This window comes from Lontra canadensis, unplaced genomic scaffold (genome assembly GCF_010015895.1).
Source record: "Lontra canadensis isolate GAN:19392208 unplaced genomic scaffold, GSC_riverotter_1.0 scaffold54, whole genome shotgun sequence".
NCBI lineage: Eukaryota > Metazoa > Chordata > Mammalia > Carnivora > Mustelidae > Lontra > Lontra canadensis.
The window spans coordinates 768,597-793,349 of NW_022631048.1; the positions used below are offsets into that span (position 1 = coordinate 768,597).

The window sequence follows — 24,753 nt, forward strand, 5'->3', positions numbered from 1 at the left end:
AATACAACTTTTTGTTTTGTTGCATTTAATTTTGCTTGGCTTTCAGTCCATTCTATTTTTAGCATATCTGTTTTGACAGGTGTGGCTTCAGTTTTGTCTTTATTTTTGTGATTTTGTTTTTCTACTTTTCTCTTGAGCTCTGTCAACTCATGTTTTATCTCTGTGGTCTTATCATGTCTTCCCTGAGTTACTAAATCCCTGCTTTGTATTCTTGTTTTATATAGGTTTTTGTTCCATTAGGTTTAAAAATGGATAACAACATATTTTGACATGTTTTTTAAACTCTTTCATGACAGAAGCTTTCTGGTATATGTTCCTTGCCTTTTTTTTTTTTTTCTGGTATCCCATCCTTTTTATAGTTTTATTTTTATATGGATAAAGTTTTGGTTCCTTTTTTTGTTATTACTGTAGGAACTCAGAACTTTCTAGAACTCAGGATTAGAGTGAAATTGAAGCTATACGTGTATATTGGGAGCAATGATGGTGATGGCAGGGGTTAATAATGCTGTGTTCTGTGCCAGCAAAAATTTATTTAGTGACAAGATTGTGCATATGGGGGTGCTCTTTTAGACCTTACTTCTCCCCAGTCAACTAAGAACTGAAATAGGCACTGCAGGGTTGCTCATAAGCTGACAATGTAAAATTTTTCCTTACTCTGTCTTACCAGTAGAATGCTTTTTGAAAATATGACTTGTCCATGTGATTTTTTTTCTTCTTTTCCTTTTGGAATCAAACAAGATTGAGAAGAGCTTCATTTCTCTGTCAGCTCCTGTTTCCCAGTTCCATTGTTAAAAAGTAATGATTGTTGGTTTTGACCTCAGAATGTACCCTTCATCTTGGAGAAGGGTGCTTGACAGCATTTTCTGAGCTCTGCAGATGTGGCTGTCCTCTCAAAGTCCTTCCTTACCCCACTATACTTTCACTGCTTTATGGCTAAAGGATTTAGTCTTGTTATCTTGTTGAAGGTGAAGTTTGTGACTTCTATTCCTCAGTATCCTTACTACTTTTCATGCCTTTAAATAGCTAATTGGGGAAGCCTCACGTTTACACCTCCATTTTAAAACAAAAAATATAATTAATTTTTTTTAATTTTGAAAAAATGGTATATTGTGATTTTAGTTTATGCAAGCCAAAGTTATCAGTCTCAGCCTATCATTTGCATAATTGTTTTAGAGTGTTTTTAACACAAAGAAATTCAATAGTTTTGTGTAAATTGATATTGTGATTTTTAATTCTTATTTTTTTCACTGCTTTATGATTAGAAAATTGTTCCCTATTCTAAGACTTGTTAATTTTCACATTTTATTGTATTTTTATTTTAGTTTTCTCTCTTGTGTTTAGCTTTTTATTCTCTTTGAATTTATTTTAGGTTTAATGGGAGATGAGACTTTCAGTTGAGAGTTCCCCAAGTAGTCATTTTTCCAAAATCATTCACTGAAACTCTTTTCCTTTCCCAGTGATTTGTGATGTTTTTTATGGTAAGTGTTTTCTAACATAGTCTATTCCTCACATAGGGAGGCTCACATTAGATGTTGGTTTATTACTCTGGATTATGACTGGTATTGTCTCCAGCAGTCTTCCTGTCCACAGATCCTGGCTAACCAGTGAGGTTAATGAATAGAATCTGTCTGCCTCTTGTGCCCAGCAGATCCTCAGACTATAAAGTCTGGTAGACTCAATTTAATGTTTCTCTTCTTCCAACTTTTGGACTTTCTCATCGTTCTATAAAGCCAGTAATGGTGTCTATTTGCTCTTTGTTTAAATGTACCTGCTGCATGGCATCCTCCAGCATATATGCTCTTCTCTAAACCACCTGCACTTCCTTTATGTGACTTGGTCTTCCAGAGAGCAATACATGAGCATCTTAGTGAATTCTGTGCTAGGAGTCAACCAAAGTCTTATGGATGAACTGGGATAGTGAAAGGAGCTACTGAGGGGAGCGGGAAGTTAGAAGAGAAATTAGAAGAGAAAAGGTGTAAGATTCTTAGTGGTGAATCCTTATGTATCAGGAGTTGTCCAGACACAGGGCATGAACCAACCAGTTTTCTGTACACCTCAGAGTGCCTACATTGTGGGAGTGCATTTCTGCAGTGATTTCAATTCATCACCCATCACAGGCACTGCAGCTGCTTTGTATCTCCCCCTGGAATTTGGGAAATCATCTTTTTTCACTAGTCTGCATTCTTGTTTCTCGAATTTCGTCATTGTCAGGTTCTCAAGGACTAGAATTTGGAGATGAGGGAATCTATCACCATGGAAAACTGAAATTACAAGGAACAGATTTAGATGATCCTAATACTTGCAAAGTCTTAGGGAAATCAAATATTTTTATATGATTAGATATGTATGGGGGTTAACTTACTTATCATTTTGGTATTGCAAATATTCATTAACATTTCCATGTAATTTGAATGATGAAAGGAACATCTATGAAAATTCAAATTGTGGGTAATTTGTAATTCGGAAAGGAATTTTGTTAATTTTGGTATTCATGGCTCCTGACTCCAAACTAACGCTCAGAATCTTCATTTTAAAATCTTTTTTTTTTTTTAAGATTTCATTTATTTATTTGACAGACAGAGATCATAAGTAGGCAGAGAGGCAGGCAGAGGACGGCGCGGGGGTGGGGTAGGTGGCAGGGAGAAGCAGGCTCCCTGCTGAGCAGAGAGCCCGATGCGGGACTGGATCCCAGGATCCTGGAATCATGACCTGAGCCCAAGGCAGTGGCTTAACCCACTGAGCCACCCAGGCGCCCATTTTATTTTTTATATTTATTTTTATGAAAGTCAAGTGTTTAATTTCCTGAGAGGGTAAGAAACAGTCTCAAAGAAGTAGGAAAATAAAAATGTAAAAATACACACCTTTCAGACAGATGCTGTCACAGCAAACAAAGGTTCTTGGAATGTTCTGTGTGGCATCTTTTTGGTAATCTGACAAAACAGTATGGAAATAATGAAACAGCATAATCATTTCCATGACTTTTCAGAGAATGAGCCAGTCATTCTTAAGTGTTCACACAGAGACTCAAATCATAAGCTCCAAGAAGAATTTTGGGATATTACAGATAAGTCAAAGCTTTTATTTAAGGAAGACGGCAATGCCAAGATCCTTGAGACCAAGTTCTCAGATAAATAAATGCATATGTATTCTAGAAGGCTCAGGAGAACCAAGAAAAGAATCATAGGCTGATTGAAAAACTTCACAGACTTGCATGTAATAGTTTAAATGAGTGACCAGATTTCATTCATAGGTGTAATAATAAAAACATTTTCAATTGCTCAGAACCACGATGACATACCACTAGGATGCCTACAGTTTAAAAAAAAAAAAAAAGAAGTGGAAAATCACAAGTGTTAGAAAAGATCTAGAGAAATCAGAACCTGTATACATTGTTGGTGGGAGAAAAAAATGCCGTAGATGCTGTGGAATACAGTAGCAGTGCCTCCAAAGTGAAACATATATTTACCATATAATCCTATAATTATACTCTTAAGTATATTTCCAAGAGATGTAAAAACATACGTATATAAAAACTTGTACACAAGTGTCTATAGCAACATTACTCACAACAGCAAAAAAAAAAAAAAAGGGAACAACCGAGATACCCATCGGTCAATAATTCATACAATGGAATAGTATTCAGCGTTAGGAAGAAACGAAATACTAACACATGCTATGAGTTGAATAAGCTTTGCCAATACTGTGCTAAGTTAAAGAAGCCAGGAACAAAAGGTCTCATAGGGAATGACTCCTTCTATACAAGATGTCTAGAGCAGGTAATCCACAAAGGCAAAAAGTAAGATTGTAATGAAGTCTTAAGATCAAAAAGCTTGATCTTAAGACTTCATTACAATCTTACAAATTACTAAAAGCAGCAAAGAGTTTTCATTTATGTGGGTAACACCTAATGATGTTTGTCAAATTAGAAATAGAAGTTGAAGAAATTCTGAAAAATTATATTAATACATTTAATTTTTATATAAATGCATTTTAAATAACAAAGTTAGGTGTCAGCATAGATGTTTTTATTATTAAAAACTCTATTTTTCAAATACAATAGTTTAGAAGGGTGACAGTTTTACATTTTGATAATTTTCTTTAATAAAAATGTTATAGAAGACCATTGCTTCTCTATTTATCCTATTGTGCTATGTTCCTTTGGTGGAGATTTACGAAGACATCAAGTGTCACACAGATAGGTGATAGGAAAGGAAAGGAGTATTTTAGTTGCCTTCTAGGACAATTGTGATTATTGTTTGATGCATCAAAATCTGACAAGTGGCAGTTTCATAAAGCTTCATTGCAATGTAGTACCAAAAGCTATACTAACACCATTAACATTAAAATCCATTAATCTGTCTTGTGCTTGGAAAGGACCTTTTACCAATGCATAATTTTGCAGCATTGTGCATTGGTCATCTGGAAAATATTGATTCAGTGTGTTTGGCAGGTTTTTCAAACATTGACACGTTTCATTGCACAATAAAAATTTTATTAATATCACTATTTTATCAGAAGCTTTAAGTATTGGGCAGTTCTTAAACTTTTGGTGGCAAATATGTTTCTTGAATTCTAATTTTCTCTTTAGTGCTTGAATTTTCTCATTGGAAACACGTACCTTCAGTTTTTTGTTTTTTGTTTTTTTTTTTAAGTGACAAGCTCATTTCATTCACTCCCCGCCCCAAGTCTGCTTGCCAAATACCTGAGGTTGAAAAACCATAGTTTTTCTATTGCTGGTCTTTCAAGTATACGACTCAAATAATCATGCAAGTGCTTTTCTTTGAAGCAATCATTATACTTTGGTATGCAGCCAAGGTGCTTCATGCGTACTTAAAAAAAAAAATGTGTTCAAGGTTTGGAGTTTAATCATATTAATATTTTTGCTATTCCATCAAGGACATTTTTAAGTAATATTAGCTTTTTAAAAAGATTTTATTTATTTATTTGGTAGAGAGAGAGCAAGCACAAGCAGTGGGAGCAGCAAGGCTGAGGGAGAGGGAGAAGCAGGTTCTCTGCTGAGCAGGGAGCACAATTCGAGCCTCCATCCCCGAAACCTGGGATCATAACCGGAGCCAACGGCAGATGCTTAACAACTGAACCACCCAAGCGCCCCTCCTTTTTTTTTTTTTTCTTTAAATTTTAGTGTGAGTTCATGGATAACTACAAGCGTAGTTTGGTGCCATTATTTTGATTTATGACAAGACTCCAACAATTTTGTCCACCATTGCTCTTGCATCATGAGTATGAATGACAACTCAGTGAAAAGGCAAATAATGTCTAACATTATCACGAAGTATTTAGCGTTGCAACATTACAGCATTACTATGAAAATAATTTTGACCCTGCAGCTACCTTGAAAGAGTCTCAGGGACCCCAGGGGATTTGCTGACCGTGCTTTGAGAACTGCTGAATGGAAGAACTTGAAAGGTGTCCCTTTTCTCATGGCATATTGCATTTGAGACAGTTTGAACATGAATCAAACTGTGAACCTTCCTCCACTCTTTTTTCCCCTTTCATATATTATTGCCAAAAATAACAGCATAGAAAGTAGAAGGGAGAAGGCAATTGGCCGTTCTGTCCTGAGATGGGAAGTTTGCCCACGAAGGCAGCGAGTGGCGGCAGATAGAAGCAGAAGCCCACGAGTCCCTCATGCTAGTGACAGCACTTTCTCACGTAGGACATCAGAGGGGCAGACAGTCAAGCAGAGGGAGCAGAAGATCCAGTGTCAGTCATACTCCAGAGAGCTGGAATAGATAGAGAGCCTTTTATGGGAGAATGGTCATGGCAGGGAAACAAACAGAGTAGAGACAAAGAAGAAGAATTACAAGACGCTGCAAATGAGCCAGGAGCTCTCTGGTAAGCAAACTCCTGGTTACCGTAATCTTGAGAAACAGGTTCGGGGATTCACTTATGTGGACTTTGAAAATGTGGCCAACGTCACCTTTTGGCTTAGTAAATAACAGCCTGGATAGCTTTCTCCTGAGGTACAGATAAATAGAAAAAAAATTATAATATTGGACTTCCAATGATATTGGGCAAGGCCATTATTATGAACACTCAATAAAAACAAGCTTGGAGATGTGATTTATGGTGAGAATCGGAAGAAGGCTTTAGAAAATCCATTAGTATTAGGTCACTTGGTTAACAAAATTAGAGGATCAACATGTAGGCTTTCCATTGGCAAATTAAGTGAGTGTATAGGGAGAGACCCAACAAAACACACTTGCAAAACAAAACCAGAGCCAGAGGACCTTAAAATGGTGAGAGATAATCATTTATAAAGGACAGAAAGTGGACAACAGTCTAAGATTTCCTGAAGACTAGATGGAAAGAATTTAAAGCATTGATTATTGCCATAATGATGTAAAACTTGAAACTGAATGGTGGAAAAATCCCTGAGAAATGAAGATTGAGAGGATTCTCTCGGTTCTAAGAAAACCGGTGAAAGAGACCCACCCCAGAGATGCCTTGGACTTTTTTTTTCTTTAATAACAAAGAGAAACAGAATAATTTTCTGAGTGTGATAACAAACAAAAATAAAGTTATTTACAAAGGAACCAAAACTGGGTTAGTCTCAAACATTCCCATTTAGAAGCAAATTTCAAGGGACATTTGAAGAATCTCTGTAGAGTTTCAAGTGGCAGTATAAGAAATTTACTCAGTCAAGATAACTTCAATGTGGGAAAGCATTGGAAAGACATTACCAGATAAATAAGAACTTGGACAATATACCACATGCGTAATTTTCTTTTAGAAATTAGTAAAAGGCAAATGAAAGATGAATCAAAAGGGGAGTCTATTGAACTTGGGCTGCTATCGAACTTAGAACCCGATTAATATAGAGTAGACTAAATATTAAATATTATATATTTAATAGTTAAGAAATTAAATACAAAAACAAAATAATATTGAAAGAGCACTGGGTGTGGTGCAAAAACAATGAATACTGTTACGCTGAAAAGAAATACAAATAAAAAGTTGCAGAATACAAAAAACTTCTATAATAATAGTAAATTTGGTGTAAAATACTAGGTTAAAGACTTGAGTGGTTGTATACAGCTATATGAAGCCATTCTTTAAAAAAAAATCTTAAAGAGAGGTGATGCTTTATTGGTATCATTATATTCTCAACTACAATAGTTAAAAATGAAAACCTAATATATATACTTTAAAATTTTTAAATAGTGACCACTTAAAGGACTAAAAGCAGGATATAAAACTTTAAATTTCTAGCAAAGATCAATACAAACACACAGAAATGAAACAAAAACCGGACAAGACAAATAAAGAGGCAGAGTAACTGAAAAAATTAAAATAAAATGGAAAATAATAATAATAATTAAATATAATGGAAATAAAAATAATAAAAAATTAGAAAATTATAAATAACGGAAAACAAATGCTGAGATAACTGAAATAAGACCAAATATACTGATAAATGAACATAAATGTTTTAAATTTCTCCATGAGATACAAACTGCATATTTGCATTAAAAAAATCCAGACATTGGGGCACCTGGGTGGCTCAGTCCTTAAGTGTCTGCCTTCGGGGCTCAGGTCATGATCCCAAGGTCCTAGGTTCGAGCCCCCATCGAGATCCCTGCTCCACAGGAAGGCTGATTCTCCCTCTCCCACTCCCCCTGCTTGTGTTCCTCTCTCGCTGTCTCTCTCTGTCAAATAAATAAATAAATTACTAAAAAAAAAAATTAAAAATTAAAAAATCCAAACATCTTAGTAACAAGAAGCGCCACTAAAATAAAATATTATAAAAATGGTAAAAGCAAAGGAAAAGCTAATGTTTATTAGTAAAATTTAAAAAACAAAAAGTAGAATTCAAGACAAGAAATACTAGGGGATAAAAATAAGATAAAATCAACTGCTGACTCCTCGTATTTTCTATATAAGAACAGTAACCATATACATAACTTTGTTATAGACAGAGAAATTGATTTTATTCAAAAGAGGAACAAAACAAAATATTTGGAAAATTTTAGATGAAAATGTCTGTAATAAATATGAAAAAAACCCACACATGACTGATAATAATAAGAGACGATTTAAATAAATGAAGAAAAAGGACATTTCTTGGTAATGACACTGAGTATTATAAAGATGACATTTATTTCTCCTTTTTTAAATTTTCGGATGTGACAAAAGTGATTCTAAATTTCTCCTGAAAAATAAACAGCTGAGAATATGCAGAAATTTTTGAAAAAGAAGAATAGAGTACAGAGGATTTTTGCTCTAATATATATATTACATAATATATAATACCAATTATGTATAAATATATCTTAATATAATTTCTAAAATGTATATATTATATATGGTATATATTTTTATGCTTAATACATACATATGGTATTATGTGTGGTCACACATATGTATCGTACAAAACCACGCCTGAGTTCTACTAGAATGTTCCCTTAAATTCCATTAGAACTTGGTTTTCGATTAAAAGAAAAAAAAGCATAATATGCAAATGGGTTACTCAATTAATTATGATCTAAAAATGTTCTATTTGGGGAAATTTAACATTTTCAGTTAATGCCATATGCTCACACAAATTCCAGACAGATTCTAAACTTACACTGAAACTAAAAATCATAGAAAATAAAAATATTGGTGAATATGCCTTCTCATGGATGATTTCTCATCATAAAAGCAATAGAATAGGGCATAAGGGAAAGAATTGATAAATATGACTGGATAAGAATTCTTTAAATCTTTCTTTAAAAATCAACATCAAAAAAGTCACAGGGAAATAACAAATTCTAGAAAAAATATTTGGAATTCTTACAGCTTAGAATCAAGAAGACTGCCAAATTACATGTTATTTAACTTCATTCATCTCAATTTCATCATCAGTGAAACAGGGATAATAACACTCTTGTTTGTTGAGAGGGCTAGAAATAAAGTATATACTTAGAGCAAAGTAAGTGTTAGCCATTCTTTCTTGTACTCTGTATCTATAGAAAGTTCAATGTGGAAAATACTTAGACCCTAACAGAAAGACAGGTAAAGGATGTGAGTAATTTATGAAAGAAGAAACTTAATTAGCTAATAAACTTGAAAAATTTAACCTTGCTAATGAGATGCAAATTAAAACATTAATAAAACGCCAGTTTCCATCTAATAAATTAGAAAAAATTAAAAAATATATATAATATAAAAGAGAAGCTTCCTCATACACTGGGAGCATAAATTTCCCACCAACTGACCTTGAAAGCAATTTGGCAATGGGCCACACTCTTTTACCTGTAATTTCACTCCTGAGAATATATTTAAAACTGTCAAAATTTTATTTTTGTGTGAATAATGGGACGCATCTTAAATCAAGGGACTCCAAGGTTTTGTGATAACTCAGCTTTATTGATGAAAATAATTTTTGCCTATACTCCTAATGTATGTAAGTTTATTTGTTTATGGGTTTTTGTACCATTTATTTTTACCACTTAAAAACATACCCCAAATAGAATTGAAAAAGTTGAAATAAAAGTCAAAATTTTAATACTTTCTTCCTGTGCCTTACTTACTCCATTGTTTTGCCTAGTTCCTAGCGTGCAGGGATCCCATTTCAAAGACCACAGCCCAGAATATTTTGCAGTTAGAAAATAATTAAATAAATCATGGCACATCCATCAGTAAAAACTATTTAGCTATTTGAGATCACAATTTTGGATAATGTTGAATTTTGAGAACATGGTTTCTATATAATAATATTTGTGAAGGCGAATGTAGTGTCCAGCTGGCTCACTGTTTGTCAGCTGGTAGCGCAAGTTAGGTCTTCAATAAATATTTCTTGAAGGAAAAAGGGAATTACAAAAGCAGGACACTAACTTGTATATGCAATGTGGATTTAAAAGCATGAACAAAGATGACAAAAATTGTATACAGACATACTATATATGTGTGTGCATATACACATATTATGCATATATATATAATATATAGAGATAATTTTCAAAAACTCCTACAATGCATTACATAATTATAAACTAAAAGTCAAGGTAGAAATGAATGAAAAAAATGGAGCTCAAAATATAACTGTCAAAATGAACGACAATTTTCAAAGGATAAAAGATAAAATCTGAAATACCGAGAATATGAAATAAACAGTTCAAGACCTCAAATTGTATGACTCAGAGGACAGAATAAGAGGCATTTATAGAGGGTTTCTCCAATGTCAAAGTTATGAATCTGGGTAGTGCTATGGCATGCTTCCTTCTGAAAAGTTGGGGACACTTGGTGATGCTTTTCGCTTTCCATCTGGGTCCTTAGGATATGCCATTACGTTGGGAGTTCTCACATGTAAATGTTCTGAAGAGTTTCCTGAGGAACGTGTTAAAAGTGTAGATTCCTGAGCCCCTCCCTCTGCAATAATGATTGGCAGGTGTGAGGAAGGGTCCAGGAACCCAACCCTGCGACCCTCCCCAGCTGGGTCTGATCCCCAGGATGTGACACTCACAGTTGGGGGTTGCAGAGAGTAGGACCAAGCCCTTGCCCTGAGTCACACAGAACCTCAGGGACACGGCCCATCCCAGAGTGGATGGCAACAGAGAGATGGCGTAGACTGGAAAGGAGGCTAGAAAGGCACTAGCTTCTTCCAAGTGCCACCACAGAACCCAAAGCTGCCTTAGGAAGAGGACTTGAGGAGCAGAAATTTCCAAACTGAAGTCCGTGCAAGCTATTAACAGTTGAAAAGGGTGCTTTTTATCCTGTGGAGATCAGAGAACCCAAGTGACCATGAGAACTTGCTTCCAAAACTGTTCCCAGGCTTGGGAGGGGCCTTAATGCTGGGAGACTCCTGTAGAGGATGGTCTTTTTCCATGTGTCATCCTTAAGCCCCACTGGGAAGTGACAGATATTATTTTAGATGAAAGAACTACTCAGAGAGGTTAAAGACACTTTTCTAAAACTGCATAGGGGTCTATCTAGTCGACTGTTCACAAGGACCGACTCAGTGATGTTGGGGACTCCCGCCTTCCTCACCTGGCCACTCCTGGCTGCACCTGCCCGCCCCTGCCCAGGGGCACTTCGGTAACAATCCCATCAGGCCTCACAGGTGAGCAAGAGACAGCCAGTACAGGTTCTACCAAAGCAGCTAAAGCCGAGAGACAGTTCATTTGATAAATTTTTCAAAAGAAATTAAGTTGACAGAAAGGCTGTGTGATAAGGTAGTGAGAAAAAAAATGTGGCTTAAATTTGGGTTTTTGTATGATTTGAGTGCATGCCCTCTGCAATCCTTTATTTTATTATTAAATTTTTTTATTTTTTTAAACATATAATATATTTTATCCCCAGGGGTACAGCTCTGTGAATCGCCAGGTTTACACACTTCACAGCACTCACCATAGCACATACCCTCCCCAATGTCCATAACCCCACCCCCCTTCTCCCAACCACCCTCCCCCCAGCAACTCTCAGTTTTTTGTGAGATTAAGAGTCACTTATGGTTTATCGCAATCCTTTATTTTTAACAAAAACTTTGTCTGGTAAAGGGGCCACAAAGAAACTTCGGGGGTTGATGGATGGGTTTATTACTTATATTGTGGGGTTGAGTTCACACAGGTACGCATATTGGGTATACATATGTTCAAACTCACAAATTGCATACATTGAATATGTGCAGCTTTAAAAATATCAATTATAAAAAAATATCAATTATAGCTCAGTGAAGTTGTTAAATTGTTTTTTGTTTTTAATCTAGTACCCAAACGACAAGGTCTATCCCTCTATGCTTCCTTCCTGTCTCCCCCACAAAGCAACCTTTTGAAAGGTGAACCAGATCCTGTCACATCTTGGTTTCCTCACATGCTAGGAATGTTTTCCCATTCCCAAATGGTTTCTCCTCATGTTGGGAATTAAATCCCAGGTTCCCAAAGTAGCCCAGAAGACCCCACCTGATCTTGCCCTTGGCTACTTCTCCGGCACCCGCTTCTCTGGCCTCACCTCCAACCACGCCCACCCACCTGCCCTCAGCCACCTTGACCTCCTGATCTCTGGAGACCACCAAGCAGACTCCCAGACCAGGGCCATTTTCTCACTATCCCCTTATGATGTTCCAGAACCTCCCCTCACTCCCTTATCTGTGTGACCTCTCTCCTCTTATGTGAGTTACACACCCACATTCCTCTGCACACTTGACCCTGCTTTATCTCCACTTATAACACTTCCCACTTCCCAGCACAGTGGTACCATCTCAATGGTGTTTGTCTGTCTCCCAGGCTCATTTCAGTGTGCGAAGGCCTGCATGTGATCCATCTCGTTCCGTGATTTGTGCCCAGTACCTTGAAGAGGGAATGGCAGGCAATATTCCCTCAATACATATTTGTCAAATAAATGAATAACTAGCATTTAAAAACACTCCCCCATATCAAAGTTAAATGGGGAGGGAAAAAAATCTCCCATAATTCTCACACAACAACAAAGCAAACCGTTTTCCACCGGATCAAAAACAAATGTATTCGATTATTAAAAACTGATCGTAATTGACTCTATTTTTGTATTGAAAAAACTCGAAATTGGTTTCCCAGATTATTTCAGTGCTCATTTGAATTTACTTTTCTGCTTGTTTTTAACCAATAATATGATTTCTTGCTGATTTCTTTTTAAGGGAGTCCTCTGCAGGTTTGCTTGACATACCAAGGAAATGAGCTCCCACAAGCAGACCCTGAAAGATCTGAAAGCCAGGGGCCAGCCTTAGAGGCAGACCCCAGATCCTACAGGGCTGCCCAGCAGGGAATTAGAGACATGGGTCCCATAGCTGGAGTTAGGTAAGAAGTAAGGGAACCTGGCAACAATCCATGTCTCATTTGTTTTGTGCAGGAGACAGAAAACTTTTTAGGCCAAAGGCATGGGCGTGTAGAGGAAGAATACAGAAGGTCAGTGGAGCAGAAGGAGAAAGGACTGTGTAATGATGCTACATTCCAGCCATGGATGAGGGAGTCCTCTTGGGGCCCTGGTACATGGATGTTAGTGGAGTAGACCCACTTACCCATAAGATTTGGGATAAGTCAGCCAGCACTGAGTTGAAATTGTCTATTTTCAATCTATTGAGGATTTGTCTGAGCAAATTCATGGCAATGGGTTTAGAATAGGGAAAAAAGGCTTCCAAAGCCACTGAAAAGAGCCAATTGTTTATAAAGACCGTAGCCCATCTATAGTATATATATTATATACATAACATCTACATATATTGTATATTATATATATATGTGTGTGTAAACATATATATATGTGTGTATATATATATACACACATATATATATGTGTGTGTATATATATATAGTGAGTGTGCCTTACTGATTTGTTAAAAATGGAACTGTTTTCCTCTGGCAACATGTTATCTATTCTTTTATTTTTTTTTAAGATTTTATTTATTTATTTGACAGAGAGAGAGAGAGATCACAAGTAGGCAGAGAGGCAGGCAGAGAGAGAGGAGGAAGCAGACTCCCTGCAGAGCAGAGAGCCGGATGCGGGGCTCGATCCCAGGATGCTGGGATCATGACCCCAGCTGAAGGCAGAGGCTTAACCCACTGAGCCACCCAGGCGCCCCAACATGTTACCTATTCTTAATACTCTAGGTACTTGAGGATATTAGGGAAGAGATTCTTTAAAAATATTCGGTGACACACAGTAGTAACTCAGATGCTCATCTATACCATAGGGGCAGGCCCTCATTGTCAGTGATCCTGCCGTTGGCTGTATTGATACCTTATTTTTATTGTGGAAGTCATCAGTTCCCAGTTAGCTCCCTAAAATAAAGAATGAGGTCCAGAAAAGGCCAGTTGAAGATCGCCGGGCGGAATAGCATGTTTATTCATTAGCATCCGTAAAACAGTGCTTCAAAGAAAGGATGTTGTGTGCGCATGTGCGCATGCGTGCTCCACGTGCTGGGTATACATTGGTGTCTTACAGAACTGGAGGATAAGGATGCTAAGAAAACTTTATATCTGTGAAAGCAAGTATACTACGCTCATAGAAGACGCTAATACCGTTACTCTCTTTCCTTTACTGGTGTCTACTAGAAGGCGGAATTTTTGATGGTAGCAAATGTTTCTTGATCCTTTCATTCCCCACAGTCCCCAGCACAACACTTCGCACGTGATGAATTGTCAATAAAATATTTCTCGAGCTGCATCCGTCTTGTCTTAGTAGACCCTGATTCAGAACCATCGCCCCAATCCTGCAAACTAAAGAGGACATAAATAAATATTAATAAAAGCCAGCTTTGTTTTAAAGTCGCCCTCGATTTCGAAGACCCGAGATTCAAAGAAATATTTAGCTAAGTCTCTTTTTATAGTTTGGGTTGGAAACAAAATATTTTTAATAGTGGTTAATAAGATAGCTGATGGTGTGGGGAGAACCCCTAAAAACCAACCTCCCAGTTCACATATTTGTGAGAGCCCAAATCCTCAGGAAGGGGAACATATAGCTAATCTTTCCAATCACAGTCTCCCTCCCTCCCCACCCCCAGCTCCTTGGAATTATGTTATCTCTGCTCCTTTTAAAAGCTCAGAAGCCTTTTGAATTGGAGCTGCATTCAAAGGACAGTCAAGGGTCACCCTCGGAATATTAAAGGCAAGTGGATTACAGGAGAGGGAGGGAAAGGGAGCAGCTGGGCTAGGCGGAGCCCTGTGCAGACCCAGGGCGGAAAATGGGAGGAAAACTCCGGAGGAGCTGGTGTTGGCCGAGAGAGCGTCCGGCTTGCTCCAAAGAACAGGAGGTAGTAGCGAACATCACAACCCACATTATTCGTGTCCAGGCGCTGGCTGCTGCAGTCTGAGAGGAAAGAAAAGCAAAACACGTATTAGCGAAATCAATTAGGCTATGGCCCTTTGAACAGAAATAGAAGGGTTTCTTTAGAGACCGCGGATACAGGAAACTTGAACCCTGAAAAATTAAAAGCCAAGGGACTATTTTAATTCAAGGATCCAGTTCTATAAGATTTACAGCCGGCGGACCGATACTTCTTTCCTAAAATAACAAGGGCTTAAGATTTATAAATTCCTTCTCAAAAGATGTCAGAGTAATTTAGTTTTCAGAAATCTGTGTTTTGACCTTTCTTCCATCATTTATAGGTATTGATCCTTATTTTTGTTTTCTTAAATAAAATCAATGAATATTTAGCGGGGACTTAGTATGTGCCAAGCACTGCCCTAAAATTTGGAAAGGGAGGACGTACGTAGGGGCAGGCCCCCCTTGTCAGCTCTGGTTCCCTCCCGATTTGGGAGGGAGGTGGGGGGGATTGGCAGATGGATCATGAATCCCTTTGAAAATGTTCTGAAGACGAAGGAGTTTCTCTGTAATAAAATGCACACGCGCTCATTCTTTGTCAGGACAGTTGCTAGACAGAGAACAGTATATACATCTCTGATTATAACTATGCAACGGGGTCAACTCTAAGCACTTTCTGTGGATTATTTATTTAGACGCAAACCTATCCTTTCCTTCCAGGGAAACTGCAGAAAGATGTCTTACGACCCTTGCCCCAGGTTCCTCGGTGAGTAGGAAGTGGTCCTGGCGCTAGCACAGGCTCTCGGCCCCAGGGGCCAGTGGCAAGGTCCGGGTGAAGCTGACCACCGCTCCCCGGGGTGGGCCAGAGCGAGGGCGTCTGTGCGGGGTAGACCAGGTGGTCAGCTGACATTGTATCATCACCTGCGGGAAAACCGTCCCAGTATGTTTACAATGCTTAGAAAGATGTGGCTGATGCATTCTTTGGCCAAGCAGTGCCTACCCACATGCCACCACCAGGGGAAAGCTGTACCCTGGCTGAGTGTAGAGGGTCTGGGGTGCTAAACAGGAATTTTGACCCAACTCCGAAGGTACTGTGAGACTGTCAGGTTTCAGAGCTGGATTTTTTAGGAATGTTAGTCTGTCAGCAGGGGGCAGAATGGATTTTTCTATTTATTTATGGAAATTTGAAACTATAGGGAACTGGGCTATTTTTTGAATCAAAACTTTTTCGCCCCAACTGTGTGTCCTTTCCCATTTGTGCTGGAAGAACAGAAGGATCCCCATATTTAATGTATTATTCATTTAAGTGAGTATTTGCCTCTGAGAAAAATGATGGAGTTAGAGCATTTGTAATAAAATCCTCTTTCTAATATGCTCAGAGGGTTTGGTGACACTTGCCCCTGAATGACATGAGAGCCAATTGTGTAGGAACAGTGTTGGACTCCCCTTGGTGAGTTGGGGATTCTTGTGGGGTGAACAAAGGACATGACAGAGCTAGGAGGCCCAGGCTTGGATTGGGGGTGGGTGTTGGGCTCATCTGGGGCCACCCCAGGCTCCAGCATTGGTGCGCTGCTTGGGAAATCTTATCTCCCCTGCCAGTGGTAGCTTTTCTCCTGTTCAACCTCAGTCCCGGGGGGTGTGGGGGGAGGAACCTTTTTTATTCCTTTTCAGTGTCCATATTAAATTCTTCCATTTTGTCCTGTGATAAAGTAACACAGCTCACAAGACCAAACTCACATTTTTGGAAGCCGGATACAAGTCAGTGTGTATGTGTGCGCACATATGTGTACGACATACACTTTCCTTCCTTCCTGTCTGCTTTCCTCACAGTCATTAATCAGTCATCAATCAACCTATCAATCAATCCAAACACATTTATTAAGAGCCTATTTTGTATCAGACACAATATTCAGAACTCTGAGACTTATTTACCTACAAAAAACTCAAACATCTCAGCTTGAGGCAAAGGCTTAAGTATTCTGGAAAAAGAAGTGATTAACCAATGGAAAACTGTCATGATTTTACTGCATCTGTGATGCATCACAAATAGGTTAAGATGGGCAGAACTATGAGACTCTTTCTCCAAGTATATTGGAAACTCCACCCAAAATGGATGAGAGGAGCCAATATGGTGGTTAAAGGTTTGGAGTGGATGCTTTGGTCCTCCCTTTTCTCCCTTGGAGGTCCTGGAGGCCCCTCCCTAAAACCTTAGGGCTTCTCAGTTCAGTACTCAGTTTGCAAACTCTGAAACTAGAGGCAAGGTCTTTCCATTCTGTGAACTTACCGCATCATCCACTTCTGCAGAAGATTGCAAATGTCTGAGATTATATGTAGTGAGTACCTCCAGAAAGAAAGCATTTTTAGGATGGAGATTGGTTGTTCTCTCTTTGCACATTCAAACCACTAAATGCCAGTTTGCTTTAATTTGAGTTGTATTCTGATTCAATCCTGATACCTATTTGAAGCCATCAGATTATGAAGAATGTGTGAATAGGGGGTGTGCGTATGCGATGTCAATACCGCTATGTAACACCATTACCAAAAGACCAGATCTCGATGAGCCTGAATTGAACTTTTATTGATGCTTTTTCGCAAAGCAGCAGAAATGGAATTGATGGTGTTATTAAGTTATCAATAGCAATGTCTCCCTTTTTTCCCAGATAAGTAAGTATACATGAAGCATCAACCACACTGTCATTTTAACCTCTTGGGGCCAAAAGAACTCAGAGCTATGGGTTCAAGGTGGCGATCTAGATTTGTGTCTTGAGTGCACTCTAGAAGTCCAGAACTCACAGACTCCCATTTGACTGATTGTTACATTGTTATTCCAACTTAGAGGTTGGTACTGATGAGCTGTTTTGTTTATTTGCTTGTTTCTGTTTAGATGTACTTCCATGTCTAATTCTGTCATCTTTAATTGGAGTTCTCATAAATGTGTTGATAGTTAACACTAATCAACAGAAGTATAAGCATAGTGAAAAGGAGGTGGCGCTAGGAGAAAAATAGAGCCCCTGGGTGGTGATTAATAGGGGAGGAGGAGGTTGCTTATTTGAGGTTCCACAAAAAGACAAGAGATGCTTCGACTGTGCCCATATGTACATTTAAATTAAATACCATCTTCTGACATCCAGGCAAATCAGATATTTTGCAGTCTTATTTTTCCTTTCAACATGATTGCGGCCATCTACCTTAACTAAACTAACCTGAGAGACAGTGTTGGGGATAGGTGGGGCAGCAAAGAGTCCAATTTGCCTAGACCGTCTTCTGAAGAGGGTACCCCATTTCACTCTGTAATGACCTGCCCACCCCTAAGACAACATTCCTCTAATTGGGGATCAATATCTAGTAGGGTGGGTTATGTTGCAAATGGCCTAGAGTACACTTCTTACACACAGCTGTTGGGTTCTTTCTGGTGGATAATGGTAGTCGGTCGTGGTTACAGGTGGATGAGGGCTTGCTATGTCCCCAAAGCCTTGCCACCTGCTTAGAATGAAAAGAAGCTCTGAGGCCAGATATTGCCATACATAGAGACATTTATTGAGCACACTTTTATTAGCAGATAATCCCCAAATTGTTCGTTCAACCTCTCTGAAAGCTTGAAGAAGTTATAACCATCTGTCATTTCAGGTGAACCTAGCACAGCATGGATGGAAGTTCTCTTAAGGCAGATAAGGCAAGATTTCAGAAGCAAGGTCTGTTTCTCTCACAGCATCAGGCAGCTAGAACTCTCCGAACCATAGACTGGATGTGGGACAGTTTAGGCTTCTAGCCTGAAACACTGAGGCAACAGGACTTGCTAGGTTCTTAATATCCTCTGATTCCGCTCAAGGGAGGGATATTTTAGTTAGGGCATATATCTTGAATGTGACTAACTAAATGAAAACCCATTTCTAGCTTCCAGTAAGGCTGGTCAATGAGATCCTAATCTCACGAAAATTGATATCAATTATACAAATCAGCAAAATGCAGGGTGAGGGAATGGTGGAGGGTGAATGGAGGTAACTGAATTTGGATGGTATCCAAGCCTGAGGTAGGGCCTTTCTGAGGAAATGGTAGCTCCCAGAGCAGGAATGTTGGTTGAGGCAACTGACTGAAGCTAGGGTGGAGCTCAGGAGTCAGAAAACCTTTCCTGTCAGGAGACAGAGAGTAAATATTTTCAGCTTTGCAGGCCACACAACAAAATGGAGACTGCCTCCTGAAGAAGGGACATGACCTTGGAGAGGCAGCTGCCTTTGGGCAAAGGCAAGTCCTGAGGGAGGACTCATCTGTGAGCCATCTCGGCCAGCACTCGTGGCAGCCAGGAAATGAGTATGCTGGTGGTGAAGGGGGTTCTGGGAGGCACACCACAGCATACACCGTGGCGTAGACTTCTGGTCCAACTGGACCCATGGTCCGTTGGATGCCTCAATGCAGGAGGTGGTGTGATGGAAGGTGGTGTTTCTGTGCAATGCATCTATCTTTCTAACCACACTCATGTGCATTATCTGTGCATCACCTCACTCAAGTCTCGCAGGGTCCCCCTTGAGAATAGAAAGCCCCGTTGGTATGGAAACCAAGATGCAGACATAGTGACTCACTCGTGGTCATGCAGGTGCTTGATGCAAAACCAGAGAACATCCATGAGTTCTTGGGAAGCCTCCTTAGTGATTTACCCTCAAACGCAGCCTTTCTTTTGAAGTTTGAATGCCTGCTTGATTTGCACAGAATACTCAGCTCGTTTCTTTTGGAATGGGGTCCAATAATATCCCAGTCACACTGGGAGGTGGAGAGGTGGGGGAGATAGATAACAGTTGGGAACCTTGGGCTGAGGACAGAAACCAGGTTGGTATCAACATTTCACTATTGTGAAATAGTGAAAATCTATTGTGAGATGAACAAGAGTGTTTGTGTAAGCTTTGTAATTAAATTCATTATAATGTAAATTTCTATTGAGTATTTGTTAAAAATGTGGGTTTTTCTGCTTTCTTCAAAACAATTTTTGTTCGCAGTTTAGAAAGTGACATTTAAAATGAAAGACATGGCGGTGGGTGAATTTATGGTATTTTTAGTGTTTCGATCGTTACCAATTTTCAGAATTTTCAACAATAAATATATATACTTACAACAGTAGAAAAAATATAAAAATAAACAATGGTCTTATTTCTTTTTTTTTTTTAAGATTTTATTTATTTCTTTGACAGACAGAGATCACAAGTAGGCAGAGAGGTAGGCAGAGAGAGAGGGGGAAGCAGGCTCCCCGCTGAGCAGAGAGCCTGATGCTGGGCTCAATCCCAGGACCCCAGGATCATGACCTGAGCTTAAGGCAGAGGCTTTAACCCACTGAGCCACCCAGGCACCCCACAATGGTCTTATTTCTAAAAGTGAAATAGAATGTCTTTACAAATTATTATTAAAAAGAGGAAATATTGCATGGTTAAAAAAGGTAGAAATGCCTTGTAACTTTTGAGGAACGATTCTTCAGTACGTTAACTATTTTAATGAGAACCAACTGACTTAATAATATTTGGTAATTGGTAAAAGAAAGATAAAGACTGTTTTACTTCATAATCAAGGTAACAAAATTCACACTTGAAGTTTTCTTTCCCCAAACCCATGAAAATCTAGTTTTATCCTCTTAATTATCTGTGATTTTGATTTTACTTCTTCTCAGCGGGAGAAATTAAATACAAAATATGGTGCTGTCTTTGCATCTTAAATGAGCTGTAGGTAAATGCATCGACCTTTTTCCTAAATTGAAATGTGGTCTTCTAAGGGGGTGGGGGAAGGCCTGATACATTTTTTTTTCTTTATAATGGATATAATTTTTCTATTGAATTCTAGAAATAGATCCGTTGAGCATCACTCTGCCATACTTTGGCACTTTGCAAACAAAGGAATTGTTTCCTCAGATTTGTGAAACCTGCTTGTCTTATTTACATTTCCCTCAAAATCTTCTGATTGCCTGTTTCATAGTTGGTTTGTATGTACATAAAAATATGCTGGACCCTGTTCAAGCTCAGTTTAGACGGGGGTGGCTATTTCCATCACGTGGGTGCCACTGGACACGGATGCTTTGCTGAGTTAATCATCTTGCTATCTTAAGTTTCTCTGACTGTCAAATGAGAATGATTCTGCTTACAAAACTCTGTTGGCTAAATTACTGCAGGCCTTTAGCTGAATTATCTCTTTGTTTATTGGGGGTTATTGTTGACAGCTGAGTGAAAGCCCAAACTGAATCCTCTTCCTTCCTACAGTGTCCTATATCTGCTCTTCAGATAAAGGGGGGATTACAACGGAAATACACAGGGATATATTTTTTTTTATTAAAAAATTGTTTTTATTTTGAGAGACAGAGAGCACGCATGCAAGTGGGGGAGGGGCAAAGGGAGAAGGGAAATCCCAAGCAGACCCCATGCTGGGCACAGAGCTGGACATGGGGCTCAATCTCATGAACTCAAATCATGACCTGAGCTGCACAGGGACATCTGTACTTTAAAATTATATTAAAAGACATCGGGAATTAGTATACAGTGAGAATATAGACATTTAGTATATGCTAAGTTGTATGTGACCATATAGAAATGAGCCATAGGTAAAAGTTATTAAAGTGTGGGAAGCACCGGGCAGATGTGTACTTGCTGAAGGCTTCTGGGTAATTATTGCAGCATCACTGATAGTTAGAGCTCTAGTTTACATTAGCAGTATTGTGAATATAAATTTAGGAGAAACTCTAAAATGAGTTTCAAGAGGCACCGGATCCAGTGGACAATGCAACAGAGATTACAAGGAGAGGTCCTTCCGCGTTCAGATGATTTGGGGAAATGCCAGGGTTAAGCAGAGCTGGATCGGTTTCTTTCCTGGAAGACTCGTCTGTTGCATTTTCCATGAGGGTATGATTGCAAAACTCTTTTAAGTAGAATATTTTTGGGGACAAATGTCCTGGGGAATACACTTTGGGAAATGCTGTTTTACTCCAACCTTTTCATTTTCCAGATGAAAGAATTGAGGGTATTGCTAGTCAAATGATTTGCTAAGTTTCTGTAGGCCATGAACCTGAATGCAAGCCTGGATGTTTGACACTATCTGATGTCCTGTCTACTACACTGTATCATCCCATAGATTTCACACGAGCAGTGTTGGACAGAGAAGTGTTTTGTTCTTAGAGTCGGCAGGGAGGAAGGCACTACACACAACATGCTCTGGGAATCAGTTATCCAGGGTTTAATGCCCTTCAGGGTTCATAATTCAAGTTCTGGGACACCTCATGAGTTACTAAATTTATGAGCCTTCGTTTTTCACCCAGTGCCTACTGGGCAGTATTAAAACATGAATCTACTGAAGTTCAAAATACTGCGTCACCACTCACGAGCTGTGTTGGGACAAGTCACTCAGCTTTGCTGAGTCTCAGACCTGTGTCCCTCAAAGGGGGACTAATGCCTTGCACAGTTTGGGTGACGTTACATACATCTGAAGTGTCTCTCTTCCTTTGAGACATGGGACCGATTTTTGTTCTTTGACAGTGCTGGAATTTCAGTCATCGCTGGGTGGGTGTGATGTTGACCACAGTCCTTTCATTGTAGGACATGGCGAAACTTGTTCAGATTTTGCTCATGGAAGCCACTTCTCCTGTTTCTTCTCTCAGCGTCTGGCTCTTGGGTCTCTGATGAGCCTCATGCGTCGTCATGGATTGGCCTCTATTGACACCCGCCATGTCCTGTTCTTACACCTACTTGCCACTCCTCCATATTGAATCAGTCATTTTTCCTCTATCAGGGCTGATAAAAGAATTGCAGAGAAGTCCCAGCTTCTTCGCCTGCAGTCATGACAGTTTCTGATTTTTAAGCAAGATGTCTTCGCCGCTTCTATTTTTTGCCTCTCCTAGCTATTTCCGTTCCCGCAGGCTGCTGCAGAGGTCCTTGTGCATGGTACCACTGCAACTCTCTTGCATTCCCGCAAGCACCTATGTTGGCGCCTGTTGGAAAATCCTTTCTTCGCCCTGGCAGAAAGGATTTTTATGGACTGCCAACCCTTTTGGCAGGGGAAGAATGACTTCTGAGCCGAGTGCTGCTTGAAAGAGGCACTCCCGCATCACTTATGACTGTACTCAGTGGTTACTGCTTGTGACACATTTTCAAATGGACCCCCCAGTGGCTGCAGCTGTGATTAAAAGCTGTCTGCTCTCTGCCTCACTGGGGGTTTGCTGTTTAACCATGTCATGCACATATAGATGTGGGCTACAGCTGCATCACGGAAAAAGTAAAGTGTTTTGTAAGATGAAAAATCAAATGAGTACCTGGTTGACAAACTCCTGAATTTCCTAAGCTCGAGTCCCCGAGAGGCACTAGTTGGGAACCGAGCCATGTATGAGGTACATAAAAGTAATTTAAGGAAGAAGAGCTAATGGTCAGTGAACACATACCATCCGCCAGCACATGCTTTGCACACATCAGCCAGACTGAACACCTTCAAGATTTAAGTGCACTTGAACTTAGCAGCTGCATTTCGGCTCCTCTGCGTGCTTCAGGATTCAGTTTGACCATTCACAGATAAAACAAAAGGAAAATATTCTTTGTTTTGGGGAAGACTACCCAGATAGTCTCCGATACCATGTTTGGTTGATTCTGGGGTTTGAATGCCATTCTAAACATAAGTTTCCCATGAACGCTTTCTTTAAAAAAAAAAAAAAAAGAAAGAAAGCCAAAATGAGCCATGTGGCCTCAGAGATAGGGTGTCTCAAAGGCACAGATCGCAACCCTTCCTCTAGATTAGACAGACTGAGTATTCAGCCTTTTGTGAAGTAAAAATGTCCTAGAATGTAAACCTGGGCTCTTTACTTCGGGTGAGGAGTACACTTAACCAAAAGTCGGAGGCAAAGCCATGTTCCCTTCCCTCCCCACCCTGCTCCAGGAACTGACTCAGAAGAATCCAAACACATTCTCTTAGCTGCCTAGGAAAGAAATTAGGGGAGAATTTGAGAATTTCGCATCTCCTTTCCCCTACGCCTGCTTTCCTCCCCATCTCAGTGACCAAACACAGTCAATGAAATGCTAATCTATCACCAGCAAATTCAGGCTGACAATACCGTGAATCGACCACATTGATGACATTGATTATATTTCAAATATTTACAATATGGTGAGACAAGCCTAATTTATTTTCTAAAGAGTTCAAGGTAGGTATCACCCATCCAGAGGGGGGAAACAATGGAGAAATGTTTGTGGTTGCTATCTGCAATCATCTGATGCTGACAGAGAGTAGTATTTTATTTAGTAATTAACAGTGTAAAGGGGAGAGGAGCTGTCATGTTGGTTCTTAAGCCGGAGAATGTGATGAAAGATGATATCTACGATCTCATCCTTTCCACTTGTTTAGGATTGTCAGGATGAGAAATGTCAGCATTATGAAAGCCCGGCTCTGCTCTTGATATGATAAAACCCTTCAAAAGCCAGTCTTTCTCTCCCTCATCCCCCTCCTTTCCCACTCCCTCTCTCTCTCTGCACTTGCTTTTTTATTTATCCTGTTTTGTTAGATGGCAGAAATATAATTCTTTTCTTTCTTCCTATTATAAGCCACCATTTTTGTTTTATTATATGTTTCACAACCCCTAATGCCCCACTGAAAATTACCTTGTTAAATGACAGTGTTTCGAAGCCATGAATCCTTTCCACCATTCCCTCAGAGGTTTGAAACAGTCAACAGACTGTAAAGAATAAATAATAAAAAAGTATTGATTATTTTGATGACTGTGAGATTCAATTAAGTATTAATTTTGCCCTCCAGTGGACCTATCAAGGTATTCAAAAGGGAGGATTCGGCTCAGCTAAATGCGTGCTGAGTGCCTCAGCCTTAAATAGGGAGAAAATGTGTTTACCTACAGTATTTGAAGAAGAAGTGCATTGATGCACAGAGTCCAATATTAAGTGCTGTGCACATTAAGCCCTGGTGACAGTGACATTGTTTTCAGTGGTATGAGTATTGACCAAAGAAGTGCATTTGATGACAGCTTAAACTATTTGTATTGATTAACATTTTCAT

General features: G+C 39.2%; 1 protein-coding gene across 2 annotated transcripts in view; it reads left to right on the plus strand.

Annotated features, from left to right (window-relative positions):
- Positions 1 to 24,753, plus strand: part of POU6F2 (POU class 6 homeobox 2) — a 419,114-nt gene that overhangs the window by 27,604 nt on the left and 366,757 nt on the right. The window contains exon 1 of one of the 2 annotated variants that reach the window (XM_032874948.1): positions 5,844 to 5,856. The exons of the other annotated variant lie outside the window; for it this stretch is intronic. The gene's annotated coding sequence lies outside the window, so the exon portion shown is untranslated. Of the gene's footprint in view, positions 1 to 5,843; positions 5,857 to 24,753 lie in introns of those variants that run through there. 2 annotated transcript variants of the gene reach the window in all.